The following is a 20434-nucleotide window of genomic DNA, read 5'->3' as shown; positions in this document are numbered from 1 at the left end:
CCCAGAATCATCAGCCTTTTCCCTTGGGTCACAGTTCATTCCCTTCCATCCTTCCTCTGTTAGTTTTAATTTCTTTGTAATTTTCTATCTATTGCTCTGAATTATTGAACAAGTTCCTTGTATTTATTCTTCTGGTCCTGCAGCTGCACCTGGAATGTGCTGTCCACATGAGGCAATGGTTTTAAAGCTCACCCTCCCCATCTTCCGTGCAGCTTTACTGAGGCAGCATTCACAACTGCAGAGGATAAATTACAGCAAAGGTCTCCAATGTTAGCAATGTATCTGACAACCTCATACGCAGCTCCAGGAGGGTAAAGAGATGGGTAAATGGGATCGCTTGTGCCGACTCAGGACTTCTGGCCAAAACTACATCCAAATTCATGATGGACACAGCAGAGTCTAAAGCAGAGGCCAGGTTCTAAATCATACTCTAAATCAAACCCTAAGAAAGAGATCCTCACTCACCATGAAGCCAGTTAACTCCCTGGCTTCGGCAGGCTGTGATGATTTACAGCAAGTGCTTCCAAGCTTTTCATGGGTACTCACTGTACAACATATTTCAGCTGTAATATGCATAGATATTAAAGTCCAAGCTGTAAGACAACCTCTCATAAGGCTCCAGGCTTTATCTTCTATAACCACCAGGTGAAAGAACACACATTCTATTAGGATAGCAGCGAAACAGGTTCCAAACATGAAGACACTGAAAGAACCAGAGCTACTCTACTGGAAATCAGGCAGTACGGAAGGATAGATAGGAATATGAGAGCTCCCTCTGCTCCTATATTCTGTTCTGATTTCTAGCAAAAAGCCCTGGAGCAAATTGTTTTTTTCTAGAGCTTCTCTTACATGTGAGAACCTCACATAGCTTGGTTTGCAAGCTGTTGTGCCATTGCTTGATATGTGTCAGCCCAGAGCTGGCTTTATTGTCATTTGTGAACCTCTGGGAGGAAAGATGTCACTGATGGCAATGTTCTGCTGCACAGTGCCCACTGCTAACACACAGAGAGAATTTGTCCTAGGGCCTGAGAGCCATGCTGGTGTTCCTGGCACCTGAATTTCTACATCTGTCCAGCATTTCTATCACCAAAATAAACAGTGAAACAACAGTGTGAGTCTGGCAAAGGCTATTCCCTCTTTCCTCCTCTGCAGGCCACCATTTGAAGCTGTTGTAGATTATTTACTCCAATCAGTTGCTGCTGCTCTGACTTACTGTTATTTCTATTGCCAGTGTAAGGGTGATCTATCAGCAGTGCAACTAGTTGTTTTCCTGAAGCAGGAGCAGGGAATCATGCATATGAGTCCAAGGCACTGGGGAACACTATGTCTACATTTAGAGGCATGCCCCAGCCAGAGCTGCAGAGGCATCAGTGCTGCGCCATGGGTACCACTCTCACTGTGGTACTCACCCAGCACTGTGCTCCGGAGGGGCCTGTCAGCAAGCACAGCAACAACGCTGTGCATAGCTAAGCTCTGTCAGCTGCATCTTGTAGGCAACAATAAAATGGATGTAGAGCACATGACTTCAGAAGAACAAATAGCAAAAATAAATAAGCATCTTTCTCCCCTGTGATGCTGTTGCAGGTCCTGCCTCAAGGCTGCAAAGAAACAGCTCACTGAGCAGGAGGCTGCAAAGGCTTAGATATGTTGCATTAAACTCCCCAACCCAACCACAGGAGGAATCCTGGGTCTGACTTTTAGCTCCTTTTCAAAATTACATGTTTATACCCAGTTTATGACATCTTCACTTAGGATCTGGTCCAGCATCTCTGAAGTTATCTTCAGCTCAGTCTAAATTAGCTGATCCTCTGATTTCTGCAGTTTCCCCCATTCTTCCCTCCTACTAGCACTTCTTCCCTGAAACAACACAGCTCAGCCTGTCAAGTCAGCAATAGCTATCCTATACCTACTCCCCAACCCCAGCGAATGTCACCTCATTTGTCTAGTCCATCTCTGCCCATGTTTGACTCTCTCCAGACACAAAATCCCAGCAGATATACCCAGTTTCCTATTCCCCAGGCCTCTCTGCTTGATAGCATTTCCTTTCTGTGCACCTATTACAAGCTATAAGCCTGCTGCAGCCCTGTCCAGCCCAGCTCCAGTCCCCATAGGTCAGCTGGACCCAGCAGTGTGGTGGCACAGCAAGCAAGGAAAAACCTCCCCAGCATCCAAGAGCACCCTAGGGTACCACACACAGCTTATCCTGACCCAGCCCAGCACCATGCAGTATCTCAGGATCCTGCTCTGGGTGGCAGCCATCTTCCAGGCAAGAGGAAGATTCACAGGACAGGACCACAATCCATGGGTCTGTTTAGCAGCCAGGTCTCTGTGCATGGATATTCTCCCTTTCTGGAAAGCTGCTCTGGAAGCAAACAGACCAAGGTCCTTGTGGCTGTTAAAAAATCTCGTGATACTTTTGCAAGAGGGATGGTGTAAATCAAGCCACAGGGCACAAGCTACTTAACTCTGGGTAATTTATATTCTGCCTCACTAAGTTCATCTCTGCACTTTCAATGCATGAAGTGATTTTTCACTTCCCCTGTAGTATTGGCTGGCACGGAAAAGCTGCTGGGCTCTGTCCCAGAAGTAGCTGCATTTCATCACCGGGTAAAAGATTCCTGCGTGCACCAGGCCAGATCCTCAGCACTCCCGCACTCCCCAGCGGGTCGGGAAGGATCTGGCCCGGACCATTCAGCTGCACCTGGGCCCCTGGGAGAAGAGAGCCCCGTTGTTATGTACCGCTCCCCCCGTACTATTATTATCTTCAGCGCTTGGCTCCAGCGCCGCGGGGCCGGGGGGAGTCGGTCCCACTCCGCACCGCTCCGCGCCCGGCGCTGCATGGAGCCACAGTGCCCCCTACTGGGCCAGGGCGGTGCCGGCCGCCTCCCTCCGCGGGAGCGCAGCGCTGTGCGGAGGAGGAAAGGGTGGTGGTGGTGCCGCCGAAATCCCTCCCTTACTCCCTATCTGCGAACGTGGTGCTTTGGGCTCTCCTGGCGCTCTCCATCCTCGCTTCCCATCTTTAGCCTTTTATCCTCCCCCTCCAGTAAATTTTCCCTGCCTTCCCTGCGTCAGCTGGATCGAGGGTGTCGGCTGAGAGCCTTGGATAAACTCTGGAAACCCACATCCATGCCTGGAGGCAGGCACGGCTGCGCGGGTCTGGGCTGGAGCCAGTTTCTGCAGTGTCTTCCCGAGCAGCACTCTCCAGGCAGGCAGCAGGGATGCTGCCGGAGCGAGGACGGGAAGATTTGGCTGTGAACCGTTTCGGTTATGCAGACAGCAGTGAGGATTGTCTCCTGGCAGACCCGTCCCCATGTAAGGTTCAGCATCAGCCTTACACATAATATAGTAAACAGCAGATGTGAGGAGGGAACACAGAGCACCCTCCACCACCTCTTTTGGGATACCCTCTCCCTACAGCAAACCCATTCCCCACACATTCTTCCTCTGAAGTTTTAACATAGACTTTAGTCTCATTCTATCCTTGCACTTGCACAGCCTCCTCACTAGGCCCTATGGAAAGAGAGGGAGAAAGGTCAGAGCAGGGTGTTAATTAAATACATCTAATACGAGTGACAACAGCCCCCTGCACAATACGATGCTATTTCTAACGAAAGGGGCTTGCAAAAGCTCGGGAGTGTTGGCACTCAGAGGATGGGAGGGTTTTGCTCTGAAGCAGGGTAAGACTGAAGCAGAGCCTGGCACTTGTATATATTTTAGCTATAGACGCATATGTGGTTTTGCTCACACACAGAGAGAAGCAGTGTGGCTCCAGCAGAGCCCTTCCCATACTCACAGACTCCAGCTCTTGATCAGAGAGGGTGTGATGGATTTGGGATTGCCACCGCTGCCCCAGTCCCTGCTTGCTGCTTGCCTGCCTTTCTAGTAGTGAAATCATCACCAAGTCCTGGGAATGTGCAAAGAGCCATAAAACAGACGGAGACACACAAAATGTAGCAGCTTTTTCTGCTGAGCCGCAAAGAGCCTGGGAGTCAAGCAAACCCTGAACCAATGCCTGGAACTGACTATGAGGGAGAGGATGGTGTTGGAGATTAAACCACCTACTGAGAGACCTGCAAAGGAGACAGCATGTGTATGCTCATGTGAGCATCTGAATGTTTGATTCACATCATAAGAATATCAATGTGGTTATCTCTGCATGCTACAGTGTGTTCCTGTGTAGGTCAAATATGTGTCTGAGTGTGGAGAACTGCAGAGCTTGAGCAGGTCCCTCGAATCTGTGCAAGAATGAGACCAAGATGCAGAGCTGAAGCGTGGGGACTGCGTGAGTTCGGCAGCATGTGTTCTGTGTGCTTAGCGTGTACATGCCTGCCAGGGACAGCGTGACTGCTTGTCTGTGTGGTGTGTGGGAGGGAGAGAGCCCGGGTTTGTCTGTCTGTCACTCACACGCAGATCTGATCAACCTTTTTCCTTTATAAGGAATTGAAAAATATATAACCCTTTCACATTTCTTACACCAAAGCCTCGTCTCCCCTTTACTCACTGCCTCCTGCTCTCACCATTCCCAAAGCACTTCTCTACAACTCTTAAGAAAGCAGCTTTACTGCCATTAAGGAATTAATATGCACCCAGATGAGCAGCCAGGGTAAAGCATGAAAGACCCTCCTGTCCTACCTAGTGCAGATGTCAATCACAAGGCTAAATCCATACATTAAGACTACCAGCACTTGCTTCTCTCCATGAAGAGAAGACTGCATCTGTGAAAGTGACAACCCCTCCCCTTCCCTACTCGTAAGTAAATGCACGGGGGGACTCTTCAAAGCCACACACTCACACCGGCAGCCTCCTCTCTCCGGATCATAACACCAGGGCTACGCTGGACCCTGGGGATGATGCAATGGTCTGGAGGTGCCCTCCGGGCTCCCCGTTCCCCCACGGACTGGAAAAGGCAAAGTTACGCACCGCACCAGCCTCATAAGCAGCTGAGCCGGAGAGCACCAAGCCCCTGCGCTGTGAGATGCAGTCCCAGGCATCGCTCCCCCATCTCCCCGGCATCCCTTCCTCCCCCGAAAGTAGAGGCGAGCAGCCCAGTGTGGGATCCAAGGCGCCAGACTTCCCTTTTCCTCCGCGGTTTGCTTTTGTCACTCGCGAAGCCCGAGCAGCGGATTAAGCGGCGATGACACCATCTCCTTGGGGAGGGTCCCTGTGTCCCCCCCACCCGCTCCGGGCTGTATCGATACTCCGAAATACAGATGGATCCTGGCTGCCTCCCATCCCCACTCGCGGTCAGCCCCCGGGGGCTGCGCCTTTCCCGGTAGGAACCAGTGCTCCCAGTGTTCCCGGTACCGGCGAATCTCGGCCCCGCGCTCCCACACACACTCGCTAACCGGGCTGCAGGACTTGTGCATCCCTGTGCCCGGTAACTCCCTGCTGCTGGGGGCCCGGAGGAACCTAAGGGCCGTTACACAACGCTGCCGAACAGGACCAGGGAGCCCGGAGGAAACGGAGCCGGCGCTGGGCTGCAGCCGCAGCGCTCGCCTTACCTGATGCTAATGTCCCTCTCTGGCGGAGATCTGCTCGCCCGTGGGTTTTATTCGGCTCGGTAGGAACTTGTGGGAGAGCTTCTGTGTCCAGCTCGCATACTGGGTGCTGGGCTGATAATACAGGCGTGAAAATCCTGGGGCTCTAGCAGTCCTTTTCATGCTCAGACAGAAAATCCCCTTCCTTGATCCAGATCGCGGGCATTAAGGGCAGAGGCAAAAAAATAAAATAAAAATAAATCCTTTTCTTCCCCCTCTTTCTCTTGTTTTTTTTTCTTCCCCCTTCCCTTATTCCCGTGCCCCCCCTCTCTTCTGCTGCTCAGTTCGTAGCCATCGGGGGAAGGAGCAGAGGCAGCAGGGAGAATGGAGAGGGGGTTAGAAATAAAAATGAAAAGGGCTCCAGGAGGGAAGCGAGAGGCTGGGCTTGCTGCCGGGGGAGGGGCTTGGAGCGGCCTGGAGAGGATGAATGGGGAAGAGGGAAGCAGGGAGGAGCCCCAGCCTGGCCATCTTATTCTAAGAAGTGTTTTGTACATAATTAGGGGAGGGGCGGGATGGGGGAGCAAAAAGGAGGGACTTAAGCGCCGGCCAGACGGAGCCTGAGCCGTGGAAAGGGAGGATGACACCGGGAAGGGCTGCTGGACGGGGATCCAAACTTGTCTGCCCCTCGGATTTGGGGAGGGGGCTGGCTGGATTCTAGGCAGCTCCTTCCATGTAATATTTATTTCTTCCCCTCCGCCTTCGATTTTCCCCTCATGGATCCCGATCCGCGAAGCAGGGAGCTGCGGGGAAGCGAGGTGTTCCCATCTCTTCCTCCCTGGGGGGGTCTCACCTCCCTCAGCGGTAGGGGGAAGGAGTTGCCGTCTCTTCTCCCACCGCCCCGAGCAGCGCAGTGCGGTTGTGGTTCAGCACCGCGGACAGCGGCAGCCTGGCGGGGCGGTGACGGGCGCAGCGGGCCGGGAGCGGAGCGGGGAGGAGACGGGCGATCCCGGGAAGCAGCGGACAGGCAGCTGTGCCCCAGAGCCTCCTGTCCCCACTGCTAGGCTGGGTCTGCACGGCAGGGGTGGGGAAAGCCCCCCAGGGAAGGTTTGGGATAGGGAATGGAGATGGGGATGCCTCAAGGACACGGCCCACCCAGGCGAGCTCAGCAGCTCAGTAAAGGCCACCCAGCGTAGGCAGAGCACTTCACAGCTCCTGCCACTGTGTGAGGCTTCAAGCCAAGGACCCCTCAGACAAGTCAGGCACTGGCTGTACTAACAGAAGGAAAAAAATCCACCACTTTGTTCAGGGGTGCAAGGAGGCAACAGGAGGCACCCTTCCTTTCATCTCCATTCCCTGGCCTGCAAGGACACTATGTCCTTCTCTCTGCGACTACAGAGCATTGTCTTATGCTAAACCTTGAGCAAATCTTTCCAAAGAAGAATTAGAAGCTGTTTGGTTGATCTCTAAGCTATGCCAACAGGGCTGTAGCTGAGCTTATTGCAGTTACGGTTTCCCCAAAGCTCTGGAGTTTTACTTTTTTCCAAGTGACTAGTCAGCCACAAAGCACCCTTCCTGGTAAAGCCACCCCTGATTCTGTCACATTGGCTTAAATGGAAGGATGAAGTAATTCTCATAGATTCCCCCGGTACAAAGCCACAGAGAAATAGCTTACACCATGGCAGAGAAGATTGAAGTATCAGATCTTATGCAGAACAAACAAGCACTTTTCACTTGTTTAAGCATATAAATGATGTTTGGGTTTATCACTAGTGTGCTGCTTCATTGGTGCTTGTGGCATTTGCCAGAAATGGAAGAGGAATCTTTCCATCCTATATGAGGCTGGCTGAAATCAAAGCAAAGGCTCCATGAACAAGCTCTGGACTTAGCCAGGATTTATTGATTCGACTAATGCAACTGTACTGGATGTCTTTCCTCACTGCATCTGGGAAGGCTGTTGTGTGATTGGGTCCAGCAGGACCTAGCACCACCCAGCCTGATATTTCATATTCCCTATGAAGAGGAAATGAGAGAAAACAGGTGATATGATGCTCTTCAGGCACCTAAACGTTTCATGACCCTAGAGAACAACTCAAATATCCTCTACAAAGTAACATCTTCTTGTTCAGTCAACAAACTTTAGGACCAGTGTCTTGCCTGGAAATAATACTTGCTACCAATATAAAAATACAAGGGGAAAACACAAGACAAGGCAAAGAGTAGTTCTGCTCATCATTTTCCTGTCCCAGAATGTTTTCTCTATGTTCCCCCAGTTTATACATACACTATTGCTTCCTCTCCCAAAAGCTTTTACTGTCTCTGTATCAAAAGAGGATTATTTGGTGCATTGAGTATTCAACATGTTCTTTTACAGTATTGTTGTGTTCAATGAGCTTTGCTCATCTGAATGGACACTCACTGCATAGTCCACTGGTTTAATTTGCTGCTTTGGAAACCTAAGCAGGTTACAGCATATTTAACTGTGTGTCTGTTCTTATGTGTCAAAGATAAGGTTTCTGGATGTCATTTTAAAAAACAAAATTATTTCACTTCAGTAATTTTCTCTTTTCAGTGGTCTCTCTTTAGTCTTGGATATTGCAACTCTCCTTCTCCCTGCAAAGAACAAAATCTGGATCTTCACCCCAAATCAGCAAAGCTCCATTGAACAAGAATTTCTATTTCTTCTTCCAGTAAGGACTTTAAGCTATTAACAGTTTTAGCATGTCAAATCCTCACTATCTTTTTCTCCTCTTTCAACAGTCATCTTAAAAGCAATGTTTCGATTTTTCCAAGCTATAATATTCTTCCCATGAAATAAATAGAAGCTAGTCAATCACAGGAAGATACGAAGAACAGAAAATCACAATGCACGTGGTATAAAAGGAGTCTACCAATTGCAAGCATGAGGCCCTCCAAAATTATGGTTGTGACAAGGATAGGAAAACGGTAATTTGGACTGTCTATGAGAAGTTCTGGAAGACATCACATGAAACAGATCTAGAAAGCAGAAAACAGTGTTCATGTTTTTTCATATAACAGCTGCCACAAAGATGAGCAAAATTGGTTTTCACCATGTACTACAAATGTGTTGTGAGTGTGGATTAACTGCAGTATTCAACTAGACACTGCAGAGTCACTCCCTCCCCATGGGGGAAAATGAAAGGGTGAGTAAAAGAAAGAAAACTCAGGGCCAGAGGAAAAATTGTTAATAACTGAAGGAGCACTAGAAGATGACAAAGAAAACAAAACAAGTGATGCAAAGGCAATCACTCACTATCTTCCATAGTTGGATCAATACCAAGCTGATTCCCAAGCAAAACATGGCTAACTGAACTAAAATCACTCCTTTTTCCTTTTTATTTCTGATCACGTTGTTATATGGCATGAAATATCTCTGGTTAGCTCAGGTCATCCACCTGGTCACATCCCCTCCCCACCACTTGCATATCTCCTATTGTATGTACTGGAGCAGCAGGGTGAGAAGCGGACAAGACCTCAATGCTGGGCCAACACTGCTCAGCAACAGTTAAAACATCAGCATGTTAACAGCATTGTTTTCATCACACATCTAGAATACAAAATTGTGTGAGCTGCTATAAAGGACATTGACTCCATCCCAGACAGGGCAGCACAAAGTGCCATTATCTAGTGCAAAAGGAGGGCCAGATGCATATGGTAAATGCTTAATGTCTGTTTGTGATACTGCTGCAAAAACTCACTTTAGAGTCCCATGAGCTGGTGAGGATAATCTGACCCTACTCTGAGTTCTTCTTACACTACCAGCAAACTTTTTCTTTCCACATATCCAGTTGTGTTGCCCTCCTTGAGGAGGTAGAATGTATTCTTGTCAAGGTTTTGCAGACTTCACTGTTTATTACAGGCTAAAAATGGATTAAACTTGCTTTGTGAACATTGTATTGATATTCTGGTGCTCTCCCAGTCTCTTGTGAAATGTATTTCCTTTTTCTCCTCTGTAAACAATATCACAGTAAGTAGTGATCTTATTTAGGTTGTGCTTTGTGTTGGTTGCAGAGATATCTAGCTCCTAAACACTAACTGTATTCATTTACTGCTGGTATCCCTTAAAACATGGGTGAGTGTCTTACTGTTCACTAGGCAGGATGGGTGATAAAAAGGGCCTGTGTGGCGAGAAAAATGCCAGGCTATTTTGATAGATGATGGGACGGAGTCTGGGGGTGGGCTCTAAGCATCAGTGCTAAGAGGCAAGGAGCTAGCAGAAACTGTTTCCGCCATCCACAATGCAGGAGTCAAGGATTGAGTAGGGGCTGGAGGGAAGGCTGGAACCCCCTGCCAAGCTAAGCAAAAATGTTGTCAGGTCCCAGCAGAGTAGGAAGAAACAGTTGGGAATGGTTTTGGCTTTTATATCTGACAGGGGTTTCTAATAGCTGGTTCCTCTGCATTAAGCTGAATCATTCTCGGTGCAGCTCTGGAAGCCTGAAAGTCTTTGAACTCACTAAACTTTCCAAGGAAGTGCTTCTCCATCTTTGCACGGATCCTCAATTGACATATCCCAAGTTTATCTTTTGATATAAATTCCTTTCCGGCATCAAACCAATAAAGGAAGAAATGCCACAGCTTCAAAATTGACCTTGAGCTGCAACAAGCACTCAGGATACTTGTTCTGAGCGCTGTGAGTTTCTGGGGGTTGCAGAATGGGATTTTCAATCTCCTGAGATTTAGCTTTCCAATTAACTTTTAAAGTATTTTTCCTACTTGTACTGGGTAGGAAGCAGATGTCTTGTGACAAAGTAGTAATAGTGGTTTGTGTCTCATTGAGGATTTAAATAAGACAACAGTCACTATGAGGTCAGCTGTAGGGAAATGTACTAGGAAGAAAGAACAGTGAGAACTACTAGTTTAGCAGCTTAGAAGGTTGCTTCCAACTGTTATTAATGTGAAGGGTCCTGACCAAGGCTAACTAATGTAAAATTATGTGATCCATTGAATTAATGGGGAATTAGAACTGTCCAGGCACTGGGCTTCAGGTATTTGTTTAAATATCCTCTCCAGTTAACAGAAAAGGGTAATTTTAACTCTACAAGTGTCATCGTCTTGTTACATCAAACACTACCTTTGATACGGGATTAATTTCCTTCTGAAATTCACTCTATGTTGACTCTCAAGGGAACAAAATCAGCAACTTAGGCTGAATTCCTTACTTTGAGAGGGATGGAGCTAAAGGAGTTGAATATTTTCCTCTAGAGCTTGCTGAGGTGCACAAAAATCAACCAAATGAATCTGTATCTGCTGATTTTCCCATCTTCAGCACAAATCCAACCTCTTTATTAGCAGTCTTTCATATTCACTATTGTTACTATTGTCTGATACCAAGTACAAATCATCAGTACTCATCACCTGCAGCTCAGTTTCCTTCTGAACTTGGACTAAGGCTTTCACAGGGGAACTACTTGTAACTCTCAACCCATCATGAACTGTACACTGCACAGAAGGCTTAAAGCCTCTCTGCAATCACTCAGCACTTCAGACCACTCAAAAAGGTGTTGGTAGTTGAAACCCACGCAGTCAAATGAGGGAACTAGAATGTTCAATTGAGCTTTTTTCCCCTTACTTCTCACTCCAACATATCTATGTTCTTGCATCTGCTTCATATCTCCCAGAGCCCCAAAACTGTTCATTGCAAAGGAGATGGCAAAGCAAGGGGCACTGATACCTCCCAACGTTTGCAAAGCAGGCATGAGAAAGATCTCATAGTCTTTTAACAGGGGTTGCTGGAAGAGGCAGATAGCCACTGGCATCCATAGTCTAAACCAATTCTGAAGCATGTCCATGAGAGTTACAGGGTCAGTGCTTCTTTTCTGATATACCCAAGAGAAGCCAGTGCGCAATTAACAGGGCTGTGTTAAGGTTGCACGATCAGATGTTGGTACAGAATAACTGTACCACCCCCGGCACCAAATCAATTCATAACATGTATGCACATCTGACTGCATGACTGTTAAACTGATGCTGATGTATTGTAATTGTAAGCAAATTTTTTTCAGCTTCTGAAAGGGATGATTCTGTCTTTTTCTCTTTGCATTATGAGTAATGCTCAAGCCACTTGGCTATCTGCCACACAGCAAAGAGGGTAAATTCCATTTTCTAGATCCCAAGGATCCAAATCACCAGGGAAGGGAGTCTGGCATGTTACAACAGATTCATACAACCACACTGCACTTTTTCATCAACTGTAGTCTAGGTCAGAACTGACTATCATCATTATCCTTGGACAAAACAATATATCTGGTAAGTGTTGAATATGGGAAGAAGAGTAAGTAATTCCCCCTCCCTCCTCCTTTCCCCCGGGTGTCATTTATTATTTATTTGGGAGAAAAATCTGAATTTGAAGCACTACAGAATGACATGTTTTAGAGCATGCTGCTACTCTGAGATAACTGCACTTTGCCTCAGGTATGCAGTGAGTCACAAGGTTGATAGCTGATGCATACCAGCACCCTGAGAAGTGGGGTTATTGTTACCATGCAGTAACCACATGCCTTGAGCAACGTTATTTCTCACATACAATACTGACTTTTCATCTTGTTAAGAAAAAGTTGATGCAATCGATTTTCAGGAGCTACATTGAAAGGCACACACTGAAGTGCTTTACAAAAAACTCTCTGCCTAAACAGCCTCTCATGCTATTCTGGTTAGTGGTCGGAGCAAGAAAGTTCAGTCAGTTTCTAGAAACACAATTGAGTAAACTAAGAACAAGCCATAGCATACCTTGTGCAGGTGCCTAACACCAGGCTCTTAGCATATAGGGTGAAACACAGCTGCTAGACAGCGTAAATGTAGCTTTTATGCTACAGTTTCCAAGCAGCATGTTAAAGAGTGTGTATAAAAACTTCATTTTGTTTATTTTATTTGGATGCTTCCCAAAGCAAAGACTGCTACTTATTCTGTGTATGCACGTCTCTCCCTAAGCAGTCCTGAACTCAGCTGCTACCTTTCCCAGCTAATGGTAATATTGCTAGCAATGAACTTTGCCTATGTGCTTCTGCACCTCCTGCTGTCCAGACACGCTCTAAAACCAGCAGGTTCCAGCTTTCCATACCAAACACTTCATTCCCTGTGCTTCTGCAGGAGTGGGTTGAACATTAGGCAGAAATTCAGTCTAGAGGATCCTCAAGGTTCTGATTTCCCATCTTTTCCCTTTTGGTATCTATTTGTCCATGGCAGCTCTGCCAGCCCAGAAATCTCCCCTAGAGCACTGCCATCCCCAATGTCCCAATGCTGTTACAGTAAACTCATATCCTAGGCTTCAGAGCTGACACTGTTTTATGGTTGCCAGAGATGAATTTTGCACACAGATACTCAAGGCAACTGAAAGAGCTGTGGCTGTCAAGTGCTTCTTTATGTAGTGTTCAATTCTTGTTTTCAAGCTTAGCTTCTCTTTGGCTTGTGATACCTTCTCCAGAAATAAACACTTCTTCCCCTGCTAATTTTAGCTAGTTTCCCTCCAAGGCAGTCAGCATTTAACTCTTCCCATGTCACTTGAGGAAAATCACCTAGTTCACCTCTGGAGGGAGTGATTTATTGCATAAAGAGTGCAGGACCAACTCTGGCACCTGGGTTCTATTTTTGGCCCTCCTGCTGGATGACCACATAATCTCAAGGGGATCACTTTGCTTTGCTTCTGCTTCCTTCTATGCGATACAAGTGATAATACACCAGTCTAGCGCTCTCATCTTGTCAGGATTATTGTTGTTTGTATAACTTTCACCTAGAAGCCAGAACTGAGCTAACTGCAGTTACCCACCCAGCTTCTTTTCTACACAGCAGCATGAAGGAATGATGGTAGCAACATGTTAAGCTATCTGGGGAAAATGTTAGTCCTGAGAGCAATATCATTTGCACCTACACCTCCCCTCCTGCAGTTATTCATACTAAGCCATCACAGGAATGTTAACACACTCTACCAAAGCCTCATCTGGCTTTGTAGATCATCATGAGGGAAGTTGTAAAGCTCACATCACAGACTTCAGTATCACAACAGGCAAAAATCAAAAGGAACCAGTAGTCACCCTGTTTAAGAGGGATGTAGAAAGAGTATGTTTTACACAAAACCAGAGGCAGAATTGAGACAAACCTGGGTATTCCAAGCCTCACTTAAACACCTCTTCATCTCCAAATCATCCATCTTTACACATGCCCTGAGAAAACCCACTATATAAGGGCAAAGTAATTATTTTTATTCTCTTTCTTCGCTTGCTACTTCACCAATAACCGATCAATCCTGTCATTACAGCTCTGAGAAGAGGTTCAGTTGGTTAATCTGCACCTTGAGTACAACACAAAGGAAAACAAAAACCCCTGAGTCATGTAGCTCTTCCACAGCCATCACCAGTCCCTTTGTTTGGCAAAAGGGGCACATCCATGGCTGTGTTTTTCACAAAGGAGAAGATAGACCGGCAAGGCTTTTCAATAGGCATTTGGAGCCTAGGAGATATTTTTCACTAGGGAAAATTTGTAGGTAGGTCAGATTTAGAGAATGAACTGACTGAGGTATCCTTTAAATAGCTGGCTTATTGTATACTTAGTGTATTCCTTTAACAGGCTTATGCTACCGTTAAGTCTTCTATGGAAGAAGGGAGCCATTGTGCCAGTGTAACACGAACTTAATTAGCTTTGCTGAGGATTTATTTAACAGGTTTATTCTAACAAGTTTATTCTTTAAATGGCTGATAACTGACTTGTTATAACTCTTTTTAATGAGTCTGTCTTCCTCTGTTGGGTTCAATTCTTTTTGCTGCTGCTCAGTAACGTTTTGCATCTACACAGAAGGCTGACTGTACAGTGTTTAGGCTTTGATAAGCTTTATTCTTACAGCAGATATTAATTTCAGTGTACCAAAGTAGGTGGATGTACCTATACTCATAGAAACATATGGAAGAAGGAACTTTTTTTCTGTTACATTTCAGTACAGTGCCTTTCATCCCAGAGAGGCCCAAGCAGTCTTACAAGCTATCACATTCAAATCCTACTTGCCAAAAAGGAAAAATACTCCCATTGATTTCAAGTGGTTTTAATCAGACACATAGACAAGACTCCCAGTCAGCGCACTCAATTAAATAGTAGGTGGGGAATTGTGCACATGATGACCTCAAGTATGGTGTTATCCTGCTTATATATCCACAGCACCCTGAAGTTCCTTTGGGTGACAGGGTAAGAAGCTCCTTGGATTCTAAGACTAGCAGAATGTTAGGACATTGGGTTGTTTCGATTCTAATGCTGAAGGTGAGATAGAGTCAAATCCTCTGACTGGGCAAAGTATTCTATTGCAACCTCTTTTGCTGTAGGGTACTGTATGACAGAATGCACATAGATGCACACTTAGCTGCTTTTTATAGCTCCAAACACCTCTGAAGGTACTTAAGCATAAGTTTAGCTTCACTTCCATGAAACAGTTCCTTCTGCAGGTAGGGAAACTCAAGCAAGAACTGTTAGAGCATTAATCAGAATTGCCCCATGGATCACTGGATTTTAGCTTTCCCAGCCTAGGTCTGTAAACTCAGATTTTGTTTCTCCACACAGAAAGAAACAATGTTATTACAGACTAGAAGAGAAAGAGACATCTACGTTTAGGCCAAAATATAGTATTATTGTTCTTATATATACTCATATATACTTATATATCCTGTATTACAATACTTCACACTCAAATTTTAATTAATACATTTGAGCATTACTTATTACATAGAACTACATTGTCACATATAACTATGCTTATTACATACAACTATCCCCACGTACCACTTGATTCAGCTCTTGGTGGACAAAATTCCCTTTTGATGAGCTTATTCACAGTCATATTCAACCAAGATGTGCCTCAGCTACAGAGAGCACCATGAAGCTGCTTTCTGGTGGCAGAAACTTGTGCCATCTTTAGAATGTTATTTGCACAGCAAAAAGAAAAGAAGGTTCAGGGATAAGCCAACACTTTTACCTCTTAGAAGCTGTGAATGTGCTGTAAGAATGAAGTAACAGCTCTGTGGAAAGGGAGAAGGGAGTGTAGGTATATGTCTGCATGCACACAGGGAGACAGAAAGCCTCAGCCTTCTAGGTTTATTTCATAACACATTTAGGATAAGGTGGAAATATTCTTATTTTTATAGATGAAAACCCGACAGACTGATGGGGCTTATCTGTGAAGTAACATAGAAAAGATATGCCCTGACAACATATTGAACTGTTGCTTCCAAAATAGCAAGCCTGTTTCCTAACCACTGAATCAACCTCCTTATTGGAAGCTTTCGGCCCATAGTGCCTCAAATCCCTGGATTTCATATCATCAGAAATAAGTGAAGAATTAGCTAACATAGTTTTGTGTATAAAGGAAGACAGGAGGCCCTGGAAGTAACTGGTTGTTCATATTTTCACCACCTTAACTCTGCCATTGTCTCTTTTTGAGGGTCTGCTAGCAAAGATTTTACAATTTAAAGGAAAAGGGGGAATTCAAAATCATTCTCCACCAAAATTTCACTAAAGTTCTAAGCACAGAGGGAACTATTTCCACCACGTGATGTTATATCTGTTTCCTGCTATTAAACTATTCCATCCCTTGGAGTTCAAGTGGAGAAACATCTCTAATAGCAGGGGACTCAAGGCAATCCATCAAAAACATGGTTTCCCCAAACATGTCATACTCACAGGAGACAAAATGTTCCTCTCAGCATTTCTCACAAACATACAAACTGACCGGTATCTGGAGAATAGAGATTGATGTTCATTCCCCAGTGCAATGGGTTTTGATTCGAAAACAGTCTTACAACACCAAACTTTGCAAGGAAAAGGTTTTTGTTTCACCAGAAGTTCTCAGCCATGGGATTTTATTTACAGTAAAAACAAAGGGAAAGAAGCTTTCAGTCTGACACCAAGAGATATGCAGATGAGTCCTGGAGGTCAGTCTGGTACTCTGACTTGGTCTTACTTAGTCCTTGCATGATCTCCCTCAAGTCTCTGTCAGAGCACTCCCTGAAGCAGAATTCATAGGAAAGGGAACTGGATCAGCCTTATGGTTTTCTTATTCCTCCCATCCCTTGTGCTCAACCTTGTGTCCTATCAAGTGATACCAAAGGTAGGTATAAGTGAAGGAGAAAAAAATCCTTAGTCACTGTGCTCTTTGACACAAAGAGAAATGCAGATATTGGGACTGCAGTATGATTTCTGGCCATCTCTTCTCTAATCCCCAGGTAGGGCCTGGAATTGAGGAATGACCACACTTTGCTTCTGGAACACATCTGTATCTACAGTCATAGCCTCTTCCCTTGCAGGCAGTGTATTACAGAAGTAAATTGAGACAGGACAAGGAGGGGGGTTCTCAGGACAACAGTTCCATCCCATCATCACCAGCTCACTCTGTGACAATAAAAAGTCAGTTCAGTTTTAGCCAAAGCCTGACCTTAGAAGAGGTACAAATGGAACAGAGACTGTTTACTGAGGATTTGTTTAACATTTCTAATTCAAAGGAAAGCCTCATCCCCACAGCTCTCCAGTTTGAATTGTAATGTATAAGTAAATCTCTACTGTTAAAAAAATAAGCTAAGCCTCTTCCGCTACCGTGGCTCTCCAAATATCACCATTTATTCCCATCCCTCTACCTGCAGTGATGTGACTGCAGGACACTGCCTTTGAGTAGTAAGCAATGAATTCTGAGATGACCTCCATAGGCTTAGACCTTACTTAGCCATGGCAGCAAGGTCAGGATCTACTAGTGAGCTCCTGTTCCCACTGCAGGGATAATTAAAAGAGATATACCTTCACTTTCCACCAGCTTAACACTGCTGTTTAATACAGTAATTCTGTGAGGATGTGCATGTTGTGAATGACTTACTGTTATTACATGCATTTAGGGCAGCCTGAAGATTCAAAAACACAGATAAAAATACCTTCATCCAAAGGACCCCTTTGCCTACAATGTTGATGAAAATCATTGAATTCTCTTGCAATTTGATTTTTCCATTTTATTAAACTGTAAAGCATTTTAAGAGGAGAGTGGAAATACATCTGCTTGCTAGACTCACCTCAGCCAGATCAGGAGAGGGCATGGGATAACCTCTCACATTTCTCTGCTGCCTTCTGAGAAGAACTATGGTCTTGGAATTGAAGTAGTGGAACTTAACTGACTAAGGCATTTTCTTCCAGCTGAGGGTAGGCTACCAGAGAGGCTTAGAAACCAGACTGTGAAAGTGGACATAGGCATCCGTTATAATCATTACAGCTCCACCTCTTGGGCAATCCCCAGGACATCTCTGAGCAGTTACCTTCACTTTTGCAAAGCAGAGGACTGGGAAAAACTCTTTTCTCCCATTTCTCCACTCCTTTGTTTCAGAGAAGGGCTTTTATTGCAGTCCAAGCTTTCATTATAAGCTCCATAATACATGGAACTTCAGCTTACTGAAGGTTCATAATGCCAAGGCTTTGTCTATTTGCTTCATTTTGATTACATGAGAATTGATTCCTTCATTTGGCAAAAAAGAAGTCCTTTCATACCTCCTTACACCAGTAGAAGAATACAAATCTTACTTAGAAATGAGAAGGCACATTCCACTGCTCCAAATCCTAGCGTTGTTGATTGAAATTCTTGTATCCTTAAGTCATTATTGTTACCTTGGAGAACACTCTTCATTTTAGAATATTCTGGATTCCAAAAATTCCTAGCTATTCAGACATGAATCTCAGAGCAGGTATTTCTCTACTTATGTATCCGAATATCCCTTAGTACAACAGAGCTTTGGTCTCCTTAAGAATTCCAATTTGCTCTCCTACTGCAGTTAATGGTAATGTTTTCCTGGTTTTCAGTGCAATCATTTCATCAGTTGCCCCATGAAGGAAGGAGAATGTTCCTAATGCTTCTTAATAAGTGCTCTTTCTGAAGGTTAGTCAGAGAAATCAAAACATCACTATCACCCCATCCAGCACACTGGAACTTGTCTTCTTACCAGCTTTGGAAAGCTAAAGTGTGCAGGAATGCTTATGGAAGTATAGATATAACATTGTTCTGCAATTATTATTTTAATTAATGGTTGGTTAACACTGGATCACAATTCATGCATAATCTCTGACCACTGTACTTCCAGTGACACAGCCAAGGAGCTGAAAAGGAAATAGTGTGTGCTAAGATTAAAAAATAGTAGAGATAGCTAGAAAATGGTATATCCTGTGAGAAGAAGAATGGTGATATAGCAGCTGTGTTCAGCCTTCAGAAGGCAAAGCTCCAGGAGGAAATCCATGCATTGACATCAGTTCTATGTTGTTCAGTACTGATAAGTTCAGGCATTTAAAGAATTGCAGCATTTTTCTCTACAATCTGTGTAAGGTACTTTCTGTGAAATACAAAACTAACTTAGACAGGAAAGGATCTTTTATTTGCCTTCTATTTTCAGATCCTTCAGAATGCCCACAAGAGATATTTTGTAGGGTTTTTCTGCTATGATAACTGAAAACTTGATTCTTACAGTGAGTAGGTAAAAGATGAACTACCCAAATTATAATATGACACCTGAATCTGGGTCTCTCAGAAAGTAATTGATATGAGATTTATAACAACCTGGTTAAAATGATATCAGGGCACATTACTGAAGTCCTTTTTGTGCTTATTTTGTCAAGACGCCTTTTGATAAATCTTGTAAGTAATATAAGAACTCAGATTTTCCCTCACAAATGTTCCTCCCTCCTTTCTGACTCTATTTTCAGGCTCCAACAAACACTGCTGAACATTCCCATTATTTGGAATAAATTCTCATTATTTGGAATAAATTTGTGCTCCTTAAATTAAATACCACAAAAGGACAGGATGACCTGTCAGCAAAGTAAGGCATCTGATAGTAAAGAGTTGGTGGCAAGAAGCTGCACAGAGCTTGAAGACACCCCTCCCACAGAGCCAGATGTAGAAGAACAATCCACCCCGACTGGCTTTTCCACCCACTGTGTTTCCTAAGCCTTGATTAGATTCTACAATCACAGATCTATTGATAATTTCATAAAGCTAACTGAATGGTTGTCAACACTGCAATCAGCCCAGTATGATGTGCACACATTGACCTTCAATCCTCTGCCCAGGAGCGTGTGTCAAAGATAAAATGCCTCTTTGCAATGCCTCTCCCTCCCACACTCCCCAGGCTATTGCTCTTTATGGACTGAGTAAGCTTTCGTTTAATTGGTTACTACAGAGAAATAAATAAAACCAATGCAGAGCCTGAATTCAGTGATTCCCAGATGGCTGGAACAAGGAGGCTTTGCTCTACAGGTGGCCCTCAGGAAAAGTTTAAGTCTTCTACAGGGGAAAACACACACTGGCTTTTACCTCTGCAACTGAGGATAGTATTTCTCCTGTACCTTAGTGATGAGAGTGAAATAAGAATCATTGGAAAGGGATTTGCCATGCATTTTCCACCCATACTCCGAGCTTCTTCTTCACTCCTTTCTTCTCTAGTTCCCCAGTGTGCATGATGAGGACAAAGACAAAAAACTATTTCCCTTCTCTGTACTTCCTCTTTTCCTATCCCATCCCCCTGGACGTATGTCCAGCCTTGAATGAGTACCAGTATTAGCCAAGACATGGGAAATGAGGTAAAGAAGTAAATTACTAACAGTCACTCAGAAAGACTGACCTGAAGCCCTCCAAAAGCTTGAATGCATTTATCTGCTTCTATTTGCTCACCATCTAAACTCAAATAAATGCAGTGATTCCTATTTACTCATGTTTCTGCGTGTGCATCCCCCACTTTTTTCCCCCCTGCAAGGAGTTCGTTATTCTTGGAGCTTGGTGAAGAATTTACAAGCCATATATAAACTCTTCTGCTGCTGCCAGAGTATTCCATGAACAGGTTTTAATTTTATGAAACATTTTTTGTTGTGCTAAGCCATCACAATGCAGACTCCTCTAACAGATGCTCAGAGATGTTCACAAGCTAATCATTACCGTGCAGCAACTG

At 44.7% G+C, this 20434-nt stretch overlaps 1 protein-coding gene across 3 annotated transcripts in view; it reads right to left on the bottom strand.

Annotated features, from left to right (window-relative positions):
• The window catches only part of BRINP1 (BMP/retinoic acid inducible neural specific 1), a 106575-nt gene that overhangs the window by 80707 nt on the left and 5434 nt on the right, over nucleotides 1–20434 (bottom strand). For 2 of the 3 annotated variants that reach the window (XM_031045904.2, XM_034067970.1), the window contains exon 2: nucleotides 5502–5682. The gene's annotated coding sequence lies outside the window, so the exon portion shown is untranslated. Of the gene's footprint in view, nucleotides 1–5501; nucleotides 5724–20434 lie in introns of those variants that run through there. The other variant, XM_005145615.3, reaches the window with a different exon arrangement.

The sequence above is a fragment of the Melopsittacus undulatus genome, chromosome 11 (genome assembly GCF_012275295.1).
Source record: "Melopsittacus undulatus isolate bMelUnd1 chromosome 11, bMelUnd1.mat.Z, whole genome shotgun sequence".
Lineage (NCBI taxonomy): Eukaryota > Metazoa > Chordata > Aves > Psittaciformes > Psittaculidae > Melopsittacus > Melopsittacus undulatus.
Note: the sequence above shows the minus strand (reverse complement) of the source record. Positions and strands in the feature narration are given on the sequence as shown.